We start from the raw sequence: 16,279 nt of genomic DNA, 5'->3' as shown, positions 1-16,279 counted from the left end.
TAGATATTTCTGAATACAAAGAAAATGGAAAAAATAAAATATTGGGGAGCATGCTTTTTGAAAATGCAAGCAATTTCTTGTTCCCTACCAAGACAATTGCCACAAATACAATGTGGGTTTCATTTCAGATATTTTGACCAAGATGCTTTTCTAATTTTTGTCATTTATCAAAATGTATAATCACAGTGACAGTGGCTACACGTCTAGGGCACCATCTTGGAAGAAAAAAGCATCATGTTTTCTTGGTTCTGTTAATGACTCATTGTGTCAACTTTGGCTGGCTTCTCCCTTAACCTGCTTGTGCCTTGATTTTTTAATCTATAAAAAGAGAATATTTGTCCATTATCTACCCCTATTAGGTTATTGTGAAGTTTAATTAGAATAAAAATATTGCTCCTAGACTAAAAGTATCTTATGAATGCAAGTTTTCATTTATTTTTTCATTCATTAACATTTTTACTATATGGTAGGGAATGCAGTGTTGTAGATTCGTCTGTACACAGTCAATCTCTTTTTCTTAAGATTGGAACTTTTGATTCCAGAGTTAATAAAAATAAAATCCAAATTCTTAATTAGATTTTTTAAGAGGTGGGAGCAGTCACCCACATCTTGGCAATTTATATTATCTAATCTTATATCAGCTGCAAGATGTTTCTATGAGCATAACTGGTTTTAGAAAATGGCTTCTGCAGTAGAAATCTTCAACACAGTAGCATTCAAAATGACTTCAAGCTTGTAGGAGAGCTAGAAATTAGGCAAGAATTCCTACCCCAATGGAACCATGAGGGAAATAAAGTAAATTTTTACATCTGTAGTTACTTTGAAACTATCTTAAATTTTTTGTTGAGACCTAGAAATTTTAGATACTAAACAATATCTATCTCCAAGGCAGAAATCTATAAGATGGCATCATTTGAGCATTTATCTAGACTTATCTAAGAGACATCCCAAACTCAACACCATTTCCAAAATACAAACTGGACACAATTAATTCTATTTTCATACCTAAGATTAGAATAGCATTATTTAATTTATTAACACTTCAACTGAATCATCTGTTAAATAATGGGGTTGATGTAGATTATCAACCAGATCCTTCCAAGATCCAAAATGAACCTGGCCAGTATTTGGACATTCTGAGAATTTTAGGCACATGCCAAAATTTAAATATTTTATTAATTATTCCATTTTTGTCCCTTTATATGATGAATGTTTATTAAATACTCAGTATATACTAGGTGTTTGTTAAATTCTTCAAACCAAAAAAAGAGCAGGTTTGGCGGCAAAGGTAAAAATAACCTCACTAAACTCTGACTGGGATCAAAGTCTATAAGGCATCTAATGACTTGACACACAAATGTGCTTTAAAAATATTAGTGGGTGTGATAGACAGTGTTAGTGTTAACTAATATCCTGTGTCTCTCCCTCCAGAAGGCTTATACCTCCCACCTTCATGAAGTCAGACTAAATATGTGAATTGCTTTGTCTAAGGAAATAAGTTATAGGTGCCTTGTAGGAGAAAGCTGTAAGAATCAGTCCATATTCTTCCATTCCTTCTTTTCTCTTTGCCACAGTTACCATCAATGTTCTAGAAAGTTTCTGCTCCACCAAACTATGTCCCAGAGTAAGGACTGTAATGACATGGAATAAAATATCCAACTGTTCCATAATGGATACTGAATGAGAAAGAAGAAGGAGGGAAAAGAACTTTACTGCTAAAGTCACCAGGATTTGAAAATTAAATATTATCATATTATAACTTAGCCCAGTTATTTTCAGAATGTGTTTTGGAGGCCCCTGGGGTTACTGAAGCCCTTTCAAGAGATCTCTGAGGTCAAACTTATTTTTGTAATAATATGAACATGTTATTTCCACTTTTGCTCTTATTCTCTCACAAATGCAGTGTAGAGTTTTTCAAAGGCTAAATCGTGTGTGATATCACAACAGACTGAATGCAGAAGCTGATATAAGAATCCAGAAAAGTAATATGCACTGAATGTTTGTGTCCTCTGCAAATCCATATGTTGAAGCCCTAATCCCCAGTGTGATGGTATTTGGAAATGGGGCTTTTAGGAAGTAATTGGGTTTAGATGAGATCATTTCAGTGGAGCCCCTGTGATGGGATTAGTGCCCATATGAGAAGATGAAGAGCCCAGAGTCCACTCCCTCTCCTCCACGTGAGGACACAGCCAGAAGGCAGCCATTTGTAAACCAGGAAGAAGATCCTCACCAAGAACCCAACCATGCTGGCAGCCTGATACTGGACTTCCAGCCTCTAGACCTGTGATAAGTAAATGTTGTTTAAGTCACCCAATCATAGCAGTTTGTAATTGCAGCCTGAACTAACTAGGACAAGCAGTTAGGGATTTGCAAAAACATGTAATGATACCACTTTCCTCATTAAATTTTTATTTTGTTTTGTAAACTTTTTGTATTTTACAAAAAAAAGTTAACGTATAATGGATTTATTATTGTCATTTTTAATTAATGAATGTTTTCAAATGTTCTTAAGTTTAATTTCAAATATGAAAAAAATCAATGCATATAACCAATATCAACAAAAACTCTTTAGAAGTCCTCAATAATTTTTAAAGTAAAGAAACCAAAACCCAGAAGTTTGGGAATTGTTGACCTGTCCTATTCTGGCTGATGTAGTGAGTTCCCCCAGGAGTAGCTTGCTGGAACTCATTAAACCCTGTTATTTGTGGAGCTCTCTAGATAGAAAACTATAACTTTCAAAGTATAGTTAGAGCCAATAATATGATTTACTTACTTAACAGAATGAGATGGGACTTTTCATGCTATGTAACAAAAGACTGGTTGTTGCCCAATAAAACTACTATAATAATTGGTTTATATCTAGTCAACCATCTCTTTGGTAGAGTTGGACTGAGTTTATTTTCCTCTTTATTCTGTAAAAGAGAATAAATGCAATTTATTGCAGTAAGTATGGACATATACAAGCTAAACTATAAGTCAGCCTACACATGTACAATGTGTCCAATTTACAGGGAAAAGGTAACAGGAGGTCTTGTAAGATGAGAAAGTTTCAAATCACACTTTTGATATCCACACACATCCTGGTGCAACACACCATCCCAAAGCAGAAAATCTGAATTTAAAATATGTGGGCCCATTATCTCTCTTCCAGGCCAGCAATTTCTACATCAATTTACTCTTACTGGCATCATGGTTCATAAATGGGTTTTCCATTGTTTCAGTTGTTAATGTGCGTTCCTTCAACTGGATCATAAGCTCCTTAAGAGTAACAATAATACCTTCTATTGAACTTGCCCCTGTCCCCACCCAGTGACTCCACCTAGTGCTCCACGTGAGCCTGGGACTCCATAAATGCCAGCAGATTAAGTAAAACAAGATAACATCTTTTAACTTGAGATCTCTTGGCAGGTAATAAAATAAATAACTGGTTAGTGGGGAGAGGTTTATTTTTCCTGTTAACTTAAATATGCCCATCACTATAAAATCAATATTCTATGAAATATCAAATGGTCATTTAAGGCAAAAATAAACAGAAGGACGTGTGCTATTGAAGGACATGTGTGCTAGACGTGTGTCCTCTGTCCCACATAATTCCTGGATGGGCTCTGCTCTATCCCAACTCCCCTTCAGGGAAATTTTCATTTAAATATATTCCTCCTTTCTATGTTATCCAGTTGTAGAAACTCCTAAAGGAGTTTATTAGCTTAAATCATAAAATATTTCTTCTATAGTTATCAAGTCACCAGATTTTGTAGAAATCCATGTCAAATTTGTGGAAAAACACCTTTTCTATTTAGAGGAACCAATCTAAAAAAACTTTTATGAGGGCCGGGCGCGGTGGCTCAAGCCTGTAATCCCAGCACTTTGGGAGGCCGAGGCGGGTGGATCACGAGGTCAAGAGATCGAGACCATCCTGGTCAACATGGTGAAACCCCGTCTCTACTAAAAATACAAAAAATTAGCTGGGCATGGTGGCGCGTGCCTGTAGTCCCAGCTACTCAGGAGGCTGAGGCAGGAGAATTGCTTGAACCCAGGAGGCGGAGGTTGCGGTGAGCCGAGATCGCGCCATTGCACTCCAGCCTGGGTAACAAGAGCAAAACTCCGTCTCCCCCCCAAAAAAAAAACAAAAAACAAAAAACAAAACACTTTTATGAGTATGTGTTTATATATATAATGTGTATTGTTTATAGGCATTATCTAAGCTGTATACATTATCCCATCTGATCTTCCCAACTAACTTGTAAGATAATTATTATGCTTAACCCTATTTTAAAACAAGCACTGTCAAGGGAAGAGATGTGTCCAAGAACACGTATCTAGTAATGGAAAGCAAATTCAAGTCCAGAATCAATTCCAGAGTCACAGTACTTTAAAACTGTTAAGATATGAACCTGATAGAAAGGTTTATTTTTATTCTTCTAATAAAGATGATAGTATTATTTCCCTAAAATGACTTCTAAATTGTATTATACAGACAAACCAATTGTTTTTCCACAGCTTGAGAGAATGAGAGCATAGGTGAGTATTTCTAGTGTAAATATAGGCAATTGGAATTTTTACAGATATTCCTGAGGAAAATCACTCTTTCTGAACTTCAAAATGTTTATTTTTCATTTGATTCTTTATTGTGTCCCTTAATTGAATTTTCCTTTATAAAAAAAATATCCATTTATAAATTTGAACAAAGTCTAAGTGTTAACTAAAGTAGATTGCCTTGGAAATAACCTAGAGATACTTCTTTAAATTAAAAAAAAAAAAAAAGGAGTATTATGGTAACACTTAAGATTTCAAATACGTTGGTCGGTAGTGATTTTTAATAAAATAGTTAATCCATTTGTATTTTCAGTAGCTATTATAATAAATAATTAATGAGCCTTTCATTTGGATTTTCTTGTGAATTTTTTTATATACTTTAAGTTCTGGGATGCATGTGCAGAATGTGCAGGTTTGTTACATAGGTATACATGTGCCATGGCAGTTGCTGCACCCATCAGTCCAAATCTCAGTTTTAAGCCTCTGGTGAATAGTTAACTAGAGTTTGTTTCTCATAAAAATTCTCTTAAAAATCAGTTTAAAACCTCTACCCCTAATCTAGAATGCAGAGTAATTTAAAGTTAAAAGTAAACATTAAGCTCTACACCATGAGTAATAAAAGTAATCGACTAAAAATTATTATTTATGCTTGGTTTTTAATAGCAATAATCATAAAAGTATACATTTCCCTCCTTCTTTACAAAATTTGATATAAAAAGTGGTAAACACTCAAACTCCTTACAAGAGTTCAGAAAGCCAGAATGGTAGTGGGAGATGAGGACAGGCAGGTTAGACGACGCAGCATTCCAAAACCGCTATTACTCACCCTTTTCCTCGAGAGGTTTGAAATCGTACCTCAAGTTACTACACATGTCCAATGATTGTCAGGGTACTCTAATGCTTATCTGGCAGGAACATGTAAATCAAAGAAATCTAGCAGTACAAATGTTATTTTCTCAGTATCTCAAAATTCGTAGTACAATATTTCCTTGACATGACTTCATTTCTTTCAACAACGCTTTCCCCTGGTCCCTCCACGTGTTTGGGATGGTTGCTCTTGGGCCTTCCCAAGAAGTCTCTTAGTCTAGGAACCTCCTATATTAACCCATTTTCACATCCTAAAAGATGTCTTACTTGTTTGAGTGACCTGTATAACCTCAGCCACATTTATATGTATATGAAAACCATAAAGAATCCTACTAGACTCTTGATAGTTACAGATTTATCATTCACAGTTTTCCCCCACTAAAGCCTCCATAAAGACAAGGATCTTGTCTTATTGATCAGATGCTCAACATTTGTTGAATAAATTAAGCAGATGACAAGAGAATGAACTCAATGGCCTACAATGTGCAGTCTACAATGCCAGGTATAGATTTGAATTCAGCAGAAGGTGAGGTTGGTCTGCAGGAGAGTCAGCAAGTTACTGAATTAGCTTAGGAGACGACTTGGGTAAATAGTTTTCTGTGGTGGTATTGTGAATTTTAGAATTCTCAAAGATCTCTTCTCCAGCTTTGGTGAAATTTAAGGGTCTATCTTATACAACGCTTCCTTATGGACACAGCATAGTGCAGGAGTGAGGGCAGGGACTTTATAGCCAGATTCAGTTCAAGCCTCAGTCTTGGCACTTACCAGCTATATGACCTTGGGAATATAAATATCACTCACTTTCCAAAATTATAAGGCTTAAAGAAGACAGTATATGTAAAGACCTTAACACAAAGCCAAACATAGATGCTCAATTGTTATTTATTTTTATTATAAAATTTCTAAGTGATCTCCAGGACTGTCAAACTGGACCTCTAATTTAAGATAAATACATTAGTTAATATAAGAATAAGACAATGTCTGAAGAAGAGTTAATTAGGTTTAGAATTCAATTTAGAAGAAATGCTTTATATTACAGGAAGAAAGTGGAGCTGCTAGAGATTACAATATAAACATCTATAATTGACAGTCAGTTATGTGGAGATTTTAGCACTAGTTTTGATTAAGCTTCTGTGCTGTGAGACTCAAACTCAGTAAAAGCCATCAGGAATCAGATACGTACACTTCAGCATGTTGAAAAGAAGAGATATCACTTACCATTGGTGCCTGCATAACCAGCATAACTTCAAAGCAGAGTCTGTTTATTTTTATTTTGAAAGCATTTAAATAATCCACGACAATGAATTAACTACCTCCAGCTTAAACCAGAATTTTGAGAATTTTGTTTGCTTACATTTAAAGATAGGCACAGAAGTTTTCTTAAATTGTAGTTCAATTCTTCTTTTCAAGTTCAATTATCATGGGTGGCAGCATTCTCAGCACAAAGTATTTTATTGACTTTATCAATGAGCAGCATTTTGTTGAAACAAATTAAGCTTCATATTTAAAGAGTCAAATCCTAGAGTATGTCGAGCATTTCTAAGAAATTTAAGTGAGTCTGCCATTCATAGCCATCCTGTGTTTTAAATTCAATGCCTATGAAGGTAAGCTATGGAGAAATGACTTTCCTTTTTTTTTTTTTTTTTTTTTTTTTTTTTTGAGATGGAGTCTCACTTTGTCAAACAAGCTGAAGTGCAGTGATCTGATCTCGCTCAGGCAACTTCTGTCTCCCAAGCTCAAGCAATTCTCCTGCCTCAGCCTCCTGAGTAGCTGGGACTGCAGGTGCACACCATCATGCCCAGCTAATTTTTGTATTTTTAGTAGAGATGGGTTTCATGCTGAAGCAGGCTGGTTTTGAACTCCTGACCTCAAGTGATTCACCCACCTTGGCCTCCCAAAGTGATGGGATTACCAACGTGAGCCACCATGCATGACCAAAATGACCTTCTCAAAATCAATTTTTTAACTGTTTCTATGAGACAGGGAGAAGCATAAGGAAAATGTAAATATCTCTAGACATAGTTACATGAAGTACCAACAATAAGAAGTAGTAGATCTTCTTAAGTGGGAATCATGGAGGGAAAGTTCTCAGTCTTACCATTGAACTGATAACCATGCCCAATGGCACTTTCTAGCTCTGATCTAATTTGTCTTGCCTATTGCATGTTATATTATTTATCTTTCTTCAAATTCTCTCCTATTCCACAGCAATCCTCTTGAAGTTTACCTCCTATTTCTTCAGCCATTTCTTCTCATTTTCATGGATTATTCTCTTTTAAGTTTTCATCCTCAACCTCTACTCCATTCTCAAGTTACTCCAAGCAAGGTGAGGGGACCATCTGCAACAAAACAACATCTTTAATGCTTGTTAAAATCCAGACTGCTTGTTAAAATCCAGACTCCTAGGCCCATTTCCACTCTCCTGAGTTAAAATCTCTAGGTATGGAAGAGAGTAAATTGTTTCCTGTGGTGGCACTGTGAACCTGAGAATTCTCAAAGGCCTCGTTATGTGTTCTCTGTGAAATGCAGGGGTCTATTTTATATAATGCTTGTATTTGAGGCAACATGGTACAGGAGAAAGGGCAGAGACTTTACAGCCAGATTGCTTGGGTTCATATTTCAGTTTCGGTATTTAATAACTTTGTGACCCTGGGAAATAAACATCACCCACTTTCTGAGATGGTGAGGTTTAAGAGATAACATATGTAAAGGGCTTCACACAATGCTATACATAGTAGGTGCATTTTTAACAAGTTTCTTGGCGATTCTAATACAGACCAAAGCTAGAGAATCACTGGGTGACATCATCCATTGCCAGGGTTTCAAATTCACGTTTAGGATGATTATAGAAAACTCTCCAGTGGCTTCCGATTGTATAAGGTCCTACATCACCTCATCCTTGCTTTCCTTTCCTGCCTCCTCTCTTGCCTTCCTTTCTACTACAAACCAGTTGTACAGAAATTTCTAACAGTATTCTGTTTTGGATCTCAGCTTTCCTACTGACTCTTCATTCTTCCTAAAATAACTTTCCTCTGTAGGTTCCTTTGCCAGACTCATCCAGTTCATCTTGTAAGTCTCAGCCTAGATGTCAGCTCCCTCCCAGATCACCAGGTCTCGGTTTGGTGCTTCTCCTGTGAGTTCCCATAGCATCTGAACCTCCTGTATCATTTCATGTATCACATTTTATTGTACTTGCTTGGTTATTTGTTTCTATCCTGTATAAGCTATTTCCAGTTCCATGTTATGGCATTTAATACATGCCTCATCAATAGGTGCTTTACTAATGTCAATTGATGAATAAATGAATGAATGAACAATTCACAGAGATAGGCTTCCTGATCAGATCTTTTCCCTAAGCCTTCATATCAAACTGGACTTGTGAAAAACTAAATTCCTTATCTTACCCCAGCAAAATGGTTCCTTCCCCCCTCTGTTCTTTTTAGTGAAATACATAAAAATTTGCCCAATTTCTAAAACCAGACAGTTGAGGATTATCCAAGGCTGCCCTGCCTCCCTTATCCCCATATCCAATCTGTTATATTGCACATTAGCAATAGCCTAGCTCAGGAGATTTTTCCAGAGTGTGATTATTGAGTTTTGATTCAAGAGGGTATTTTGACTGCACATGTTTACCTTCCCTCTTTACTAAAAATTCATTGAAAAAGAAATACAAAAGGGAATAAATTTATAACAGTGCTGAGAACAAGAAGACCAGAGAGCCTGATGACTTTCTGTAACATGAGCAGCAGGTAGAAGCTATCATATCAATAGGCAAACAAAAGTGGGAGCCTCCATTTCAAACAAACATAGGAGAAGGCGCTAACAGAAAGAAAAGCACTGTTCCTGGCCGTGAAGCCACAGGAACAGGTACAAAGATTGGGGGTGGATAAGGAAGGTGACTGAAAGACTGTCCATAGGCAGTGTTACAAACCTCAGCTGATCACAAGATTAACCTGGAGTTTTTGTTAAACAGAGAGAATCTCTTAACTTATCCCTGAGGACTCTCATTCAGTGAGTCTGGCAATATGACGCAGGAAGTTGGATTTTTAGCAAGGGTCCCATATGATTTTTATAGCAAACAAGTTTGGGAAATATTGGAATATGGACAGCTCCTTCTTCAGGAACCCCATTCCTGCCTCTCCCACACAGATTGATATGGCATACAGAATTGGAATTTGCCCCACATTCTGTGCTTTAAATCAGATAATTAACTTCCAAAGAGATGTCGAAATCATCTGGGATAACTAACAGAGATAGTAGCACCCCCAGATAAGGCTGTCCACATTCTGGCATTTGGGAATGTCAGACTCTTTCCTGCCTGAGCATCTGAAAATGAGTCCTGCCAGTCTGTATGCCCAACTACACACAGACCTAGGGTGGGCTGCTTCCCAGGGTCCCTGAGCTGTGATGCAAATGGGGCATGCAGGGGATCTCCTTCCACTCAGGAAAGTGCCTTATTAGGAAAAACAGATAGGGAGTCAGTCATATTAATTCCCCAGACCTTCAGGTATACATGTAAATGAAAACCTAAACTCGCCAAACATTAGAGGAAAAACTTACAGCATCAAAGAGAGAAAAAACTGAACAAATAGAATCTAACAAACTTTACAAAACAAAAAGCAGAGATGTGATGGATGCTGAGATGAACCACGCAGAACCCTCTTCAGAAACTGACTTATTCTCCAGTTGCTGGGAGAGCTATCTCCAGAAAGCCATAAGGGAATTGCATTGGCTGAAGATAGCCACCTCATCCAAGATCATACTCCGTCCCGATGGCTACCATATCCAGTGATTGATAAACATGGATATATCATGTCCTGGCCTCTTTATTCCAATGTGGAGAAACACTGAAGAGTCATCCCTGCAGGATAGTTCTCTAGGTGGCCGTGGATTAACTCTGTTCTCCCCTATTTCTTGCTAAAGAGTAAGCATAAAATGTGCTGGAATGCAACATCCTGAGATGGGTGTGGAGAGAAGCTGTCCAGAACAGCCTGGGCTCTGTCCCTATCTTCTACTAGAACAGGATGTCCTTCAATACTTTAGCCCAGTGATCATGTGATCCTGAGACCTAGGGTGGGCTACTTCCCAGGGTCCCTGAGCTATGACGCAGGGGATCTCCTTGCGTCCCAAGTAGCTTTCTGAGCTTTGGGGGACCAACTCATAATGAATCCCAGGCTTCTGTTGTCCCTTGCTGCCTATCTGTCAGTAATAAACTTGCTTCATGTAACTTGCTGCACATGAATATGTTCTCTGTCACCAGACAGAGACAAATTGGTAATCAGAGCACAGTGAACCTGCTTCACAATCCCAGCTTCAGAACTCCCCAAAGTTTGGATGAAAACTCCACTAAGATTGCACTGCAACTCAACTTTTCCCTCTGCTCAATCATGAATCCTTTTCTTCTCTTCCCTTCCTCAGGTGTTGATCCCAAGGATACTTCCTAATAAGGCTCCTGCATGCTAATCTGGAACAAGACAATATTCAGTAAAGAGAAGAAAATATTTTTTAAAAAAACTTCAGGGAGATTGAGATAACACATGTATAAAACAAAAACATGCAACTATGGAAAAGATGAGAAGAAAAATAAAGAAGTTTTAGAAATTTATAGTATGATATTTGAAATAAAGAACTTAATTTAAAAAAACAGAACCAAGTTGAGAATACATCACAAAGAGAATAGTAAAAAATAGATGATAAATATAAGGAAAACTTAAGAAATACAGAGGGTTACTTTAGGAGGTCTAATATTCATACAACTAAGTAAGTCTGAAAATAATTTTTTTAAAGAAAGGAAGAGAAATAATCATGAAACAAGTAGAACAAAATATTCAGAGGTGGAGAAGGGTCGCCTCTAGATCAAATGTACCACAACATGATAAGCAGAATGAGTTTTAAAAAGGTCTACAACTGGACATTTTTTCCAAAATTTCTGAACAACAAGATTTCAAGATAGTTTTGTAAAAACTCCCAGTATGAAAGAATAGAAGTTTAAAAGAAATATAAATGAGAATGGCACCTCATTACTGATGCTGGAAGAAAATGACACACTGTTGGTAAGGGTGTTTTTCTTCTGGAAGTTTTGAATACAAGCAGAATCTGTCTTCCTATCTTTTACCTTTTTCAGCTTCTAGGAGCAGCCACTCAACGTTTCTTAGCTTGGGTTCCTTCCTTACATCACTTCAACTCCTTGCTTCCATTGTCACAACTACCAGTGACTCTGATCCTCTTGTTACTCTCTTATAAGAACACTTATGATTACATTGGATCCACCAGATAATCCAGGATAATTAATGTATCATATTTGTGAAGTCACTTTTACCATATAAGGTCACATATTCACATGTTCCAGAGATTGGGACATACACATTCTTGAGCCCATCACAGTCCCATTCTAACATCCTGTTTTCCATGTGTTAGTTTTATTTAGAAAAAGTTTAATGTGATACTTATTAGTCTGTCACTTAATTTTAATTTATTCAACTCTCCTAAGTGGCTTCAAACAGTCAATAACTCCTTTCTGCCACTGTCTTTGTTCAGTCTTTTTTCACTTTTGGCCTAAAACTGTATCAGTGGTGGGCTGTTTGGGTCTCTCACCTAGTCCATACTCCTTCCTCCAGCATGGTTATGGGAGTGAATTTCCCAAAAAGCAAGCCAATTTGCTCCTCCCCTATATAAAATAAAATGTATCCTCATGGCCTTCAGAATAAATTATATATCCATTTGTGTTTGCCCACTGGCTACCTCTCTCCTCCCTCATCCACTACCAGTTCCCAAACCGTGTGCTTTATACGCTTTCCTGGATGGACCACATTCTCTCATTTCTTTTCTAGCACTTCTTTTTTTTTTTTCTGGAAGTCCCATCCCCGTCCTCAGTCTGACCTCCTTCCAAGTGTCCCTCAAGACTCAGTTCATTAACACTTCATGTCTTCTTGTAAGCCTCACCTGACCACATTCCCGGCTCTTCACCTCTCTCCTAACTTCTCTCCTTCAGACTTCTTCATGATACTGAAAGACCTTCGACTGCAGGCTGCATGTCTCTGTATTATAAGCGTTGGTTTATTTGTCTGTCATTATAAATTGTCTGTGGAGATTCTTTGAGGACACTGACAATGTAATCTATTTCTATGTCATGGCAGAAGGGCTGGCACACCCTCAAAAAAGCATTTCTTGGGTGAATGAATAAACTATGATATGCTTTGGCCAATCGCCTTTTTAAAGCTGTTTCTCACAATCCATTCTTTACATCTATCTAGAGTTTTCCCAGATATCTGTTTTCCCAGATATCCCATATAAGGACTAACTTTTATGCACACACACACAAACACACACCACTCCCTACTATCTATTCTAACCACTGAGTTGGCAGGTATCCCTTAGCATACATGACACACAACAGGTGCACAATATATACTTGAGGTAAAAACAGACTGAAGTTTTACCAAGACACCACTGTGGAAAGTCAAGGAAAACTTGAGATTTCTTTCCAAGAAGTTTCCTTCAAATTTTACTCCTTTATATTATAAGAAAGCTAACCTGACCATCACAAGCATGTCTCATGTTTGTACAACATGCCATAGTTTTAACAAGTTTTAAAATCAACTCTCCATTTGATTTTCAAGATGGTATGAGACGAACAGGCTAGGTATATATTATCCCAATTTCAGAGACGCAAGAATAGAACCTTAAGAGAGCTTGAGTTCTTAAAAGGAATTCACGAAAATTAGAAGTTGTAAAATGGAAAGTAGAACAGTGGACTCATCTGAAGAGTTTGTGAAAATACTGATGCCGGACCCTTACCTCAAAACAGGCAAATTAGACTTCTGGGGAAAGAGGGTATCTCTGGCATCTGTATGTTTTGAAAGCTCACCAGATATTTCTACTAGGCAGTTGGAGTTGAGAAGCACTGAACTGGAAGCCAGGTGTTGTGATTTTACTTCAATGGTTTTTATTGCCAAGTCGCATAGGTGGTATATTATATCATCCAACTGGTGTTGGCATTAGGTTACTTTTGTTATGGTGCCTCAGAGGAGTGGGGGTAAAAATTTATATTTGGTTTCACCAGTTGAATTAATATTTTCTAATAGGTTTTAAGGAGAGGGTAAGATGGCTAACATTTAAATAGTGTTCAAGACTTGGGTTCTAAGTATGTATTTTCCTGGCACCTTAATAACTAATAACAAGGCTGACTATGGGAAAGAAGGGAATGAGGTGGAAAGATGGGGAGGCAGGCATGGTACATGGCAACAAATGTGTTCCATGTCTCTTAGATACTGCAAGAGAATGATTCCTCACAAAATCCAATCCAAATGCCGTCTCTCCAGTATTTGAAGAAAGTTCCTAACCCACATTAACCAGAGGTTTTCTCATTTGCACAGGGCATATTGATGGCAGCTTGGTAGATCACTTAAAATATCAGTTCCTGAAAACCGAATGATGAACGTGTCTCCATGTCATGGTCACATGAGACTGATTGTAGGAAATGCACACCTCACAAGGGCATTCTAAGGAGTAAACAATGGTTACATAGCTCTTGGAACTACAAATAGCACTCATAAAAAATGTTACCATGCACATGCTTTCTGCCAAGGTAAGCTGTAATTTACACTTTTACCCTAGGCATAATTGTTAGTTTATTCTTTTTTTCTGTTCACACCCATCTATCCCTCCCTTGGGCTTGGAAAAAGCCACAAGAGTTTTCAAGAAAATCATCTTTAAAACATATATTTACCCTCTTCTTGACCCCTCCAACTAGCTCTTTATTACTCCAGGGCATTTTAAATTGTTCTAAATTTGTTTTGGAGGCTATGGGTATACTCCCCTCTGTATGCATTCATAACCCCCATTAACTTCCATGGGAATCAGATATACATATATCAAAGTGAAACGAGGCTTTTGTATGTTTAAAACTGAATAAAATCTATTTGTAATAAAATTAAAAGGAAGAACGAAAATCTGGGGAAAACAGTGTAAAAAATATGAAGCCATGTTGTGCATAATTAAAGGAGTTAACATTTATGGATAACTAAAATGGCATACCACCCTCTGGCACTATTTCCAATATGTCCTCAGTTTCAAGTTATTTACTGTAAAGCACCCTTATTTTAAAATGAAATGTGTGTAACTGTCTGACAAACTCTGCTTAGCCCTGTGTGTCTTGGTTCTGTGTTATAAATACAGAAGAGCAAAAACACTGTTTTGACCAATATTAAGTCACCTGTGGGTAGAATTTGATTTTACCTATTTACCGTCAGATTTTAAAATTATGTCATAAATACTTGCAAGATTTGCATATGTAAGTCCACCTCCATATATGCCCATGAAAATTGAGTAATGGAGTTCCAAACAGTCCAATTTTTTCTTATAAAACCAGATCTGTGTAGTGCATACCCTGTCTATGAACATTACTAGGAGGCAAATACAAACTTTACATACATATTTTAGTGATCCTTTGAAATGTTTGCTTTGAAATACAGATATATCATACATGCAAATAAATACACTAATTCATCCATGCATTTAATGATATGAAGTCAACTCTAAACCCCACAGCAGTAAGAGGTGCAATATTAAAATTCATTTCCACTTCACAAATAAACACTGTGCACTTCTCAGATAAAATGTGAGAAAATATGAAACTAGATGTTTTTCAAACAGTTTAAAATAAATGGATCTTTTACTGAACTACATGGTCATTCTGGAGAAATCTGGTAAGGTTTTTCTTCAATTGTGCTAAGTTAGTGTTTAGTCATTCGGTAAGTAAATAATACTTTATTAAGTCATACTCCTATGAAAGGAAAGCATTAAATGCAGCTTTCAAAAGCACCCACAGAACATCTAGGAAGTCAATAGCTTGAGTGAATATGTTGTTCCCTTATATAGGAAATTACAATGAAACTAGATTTGAAATAAGCATCGTCAAGTTAACAGATATGTATGATGGCATACAGATGTTTTAGTAATGTGCTATTCTAAGCACAATATGATTTTCCATTCCCTAAGCATATTTGAATGGAACCAAGTTATCCTATTTGAAAATCCTGAAGATCTTCACCTTTTTACATTCTCTTAAATTTTTCACATTCTCCTTTGGAGCAGCTATAGTCTGTCTCCTCAAATGAAGTGAGCTACCCAGTCTCAATCCGGAGCGTTTAATTAAAGTGGCTATACAATGGCAACTGTTTTACAGAGATGTCAGATGACTTCCTGAAACTTTTGCAATAACAATAGTAATTTGTACCCCTACTGTAGTATAAGAACTATGATAAATACTTTATAAACAGATTTGCTAACCCTAAAGTGAGTCTACAAAATACGTATTTTACAGATTTTAAAAAACAAAAAAAGCAGATGTCAGATAATAACGTGTGAGAAGCTGAGGAGGATTCACATCTAAGGTCATCAGCCTCCAGTGGTGAGCTCCCTTCTACATCCTGTGGATTCCCCCAGTGTTAGAATCTCACACACTTCACAGAGTGAATACCTACATTCAGGTCCTGCCACTGTTCAGGAAAATCCTATAGAATGTGGCCAAGTCAGCTCAACTTTTTAATTTGGCTCAAGTTAAAAAACACCAATTGAAAGCTATCCAACCAGGGATTGATGGAATGAGATTAAAGAAATGAAGTCATGAGAGATGACACCTGAAACTAAACTCAGATCCCTACAAATTACAATTCAATGTTCACTACTCCTCTCTTTCTCCAAAATGCTAAAATAGTACAAAGAATACAAAATCGAAAGTAAAGACCAGAAACACATTGTTATCCCCAACTCATGGAATGACAATATTTCAGGAGGAAAAATTTTAATTCTTATCTAGAAGCCATTTCTGAAAAACAAAAATATTTAAACCTTCTTTAAATTAAGATCTATTTATAAA

At 36.8% G+C, this 16,279-nt stretch overlaps 1 long non-coding RNA gene across 2 annotated transcripts in view; it reads right to left on the bottom strand.

The window, feature by feature from the left end:
* Positions 1 to 7,347: 7,347 nt before the first annotated feature.
* LOC116553049 overlaps positions 7,348 to 16,279 on the bottom strand; it is a 62,406-nt gene continuing 53,474 nt past the window's right edge. For both annotated transcript variants that reach the window (XR_004269631.1, XR_004269620.1), the window contains one exon: positions 7,348 to 7,739. This is a non-coding gene — a long non-coding RNA (uncharacterized LOC116553049). The remainder of the gene's footprint in view (positions 7,740 to 16,279) is intronic.

The sequence above is a fragment of the Sapajus apella genome, unplaced genomic scaffold (assembly GCF_009761245.1).
Source record: "Sapajus apella isolate SASKATOON/1434 unplaced genomic scaffold, GSC_monkey_1.0 scaffold1, whole genome shotgun sequence".
Lineage (NCBI taxonomy): Eukaryota > Metazoa > Chordata > Mammalia > Primates > Cebidae > Sapajus > Sapajus apella.
The sequence above is the reverse complement of the archived record's forward strand: the minus strand, read 5'-3'. Positions and strand labels throughout refer to the sequence as shown.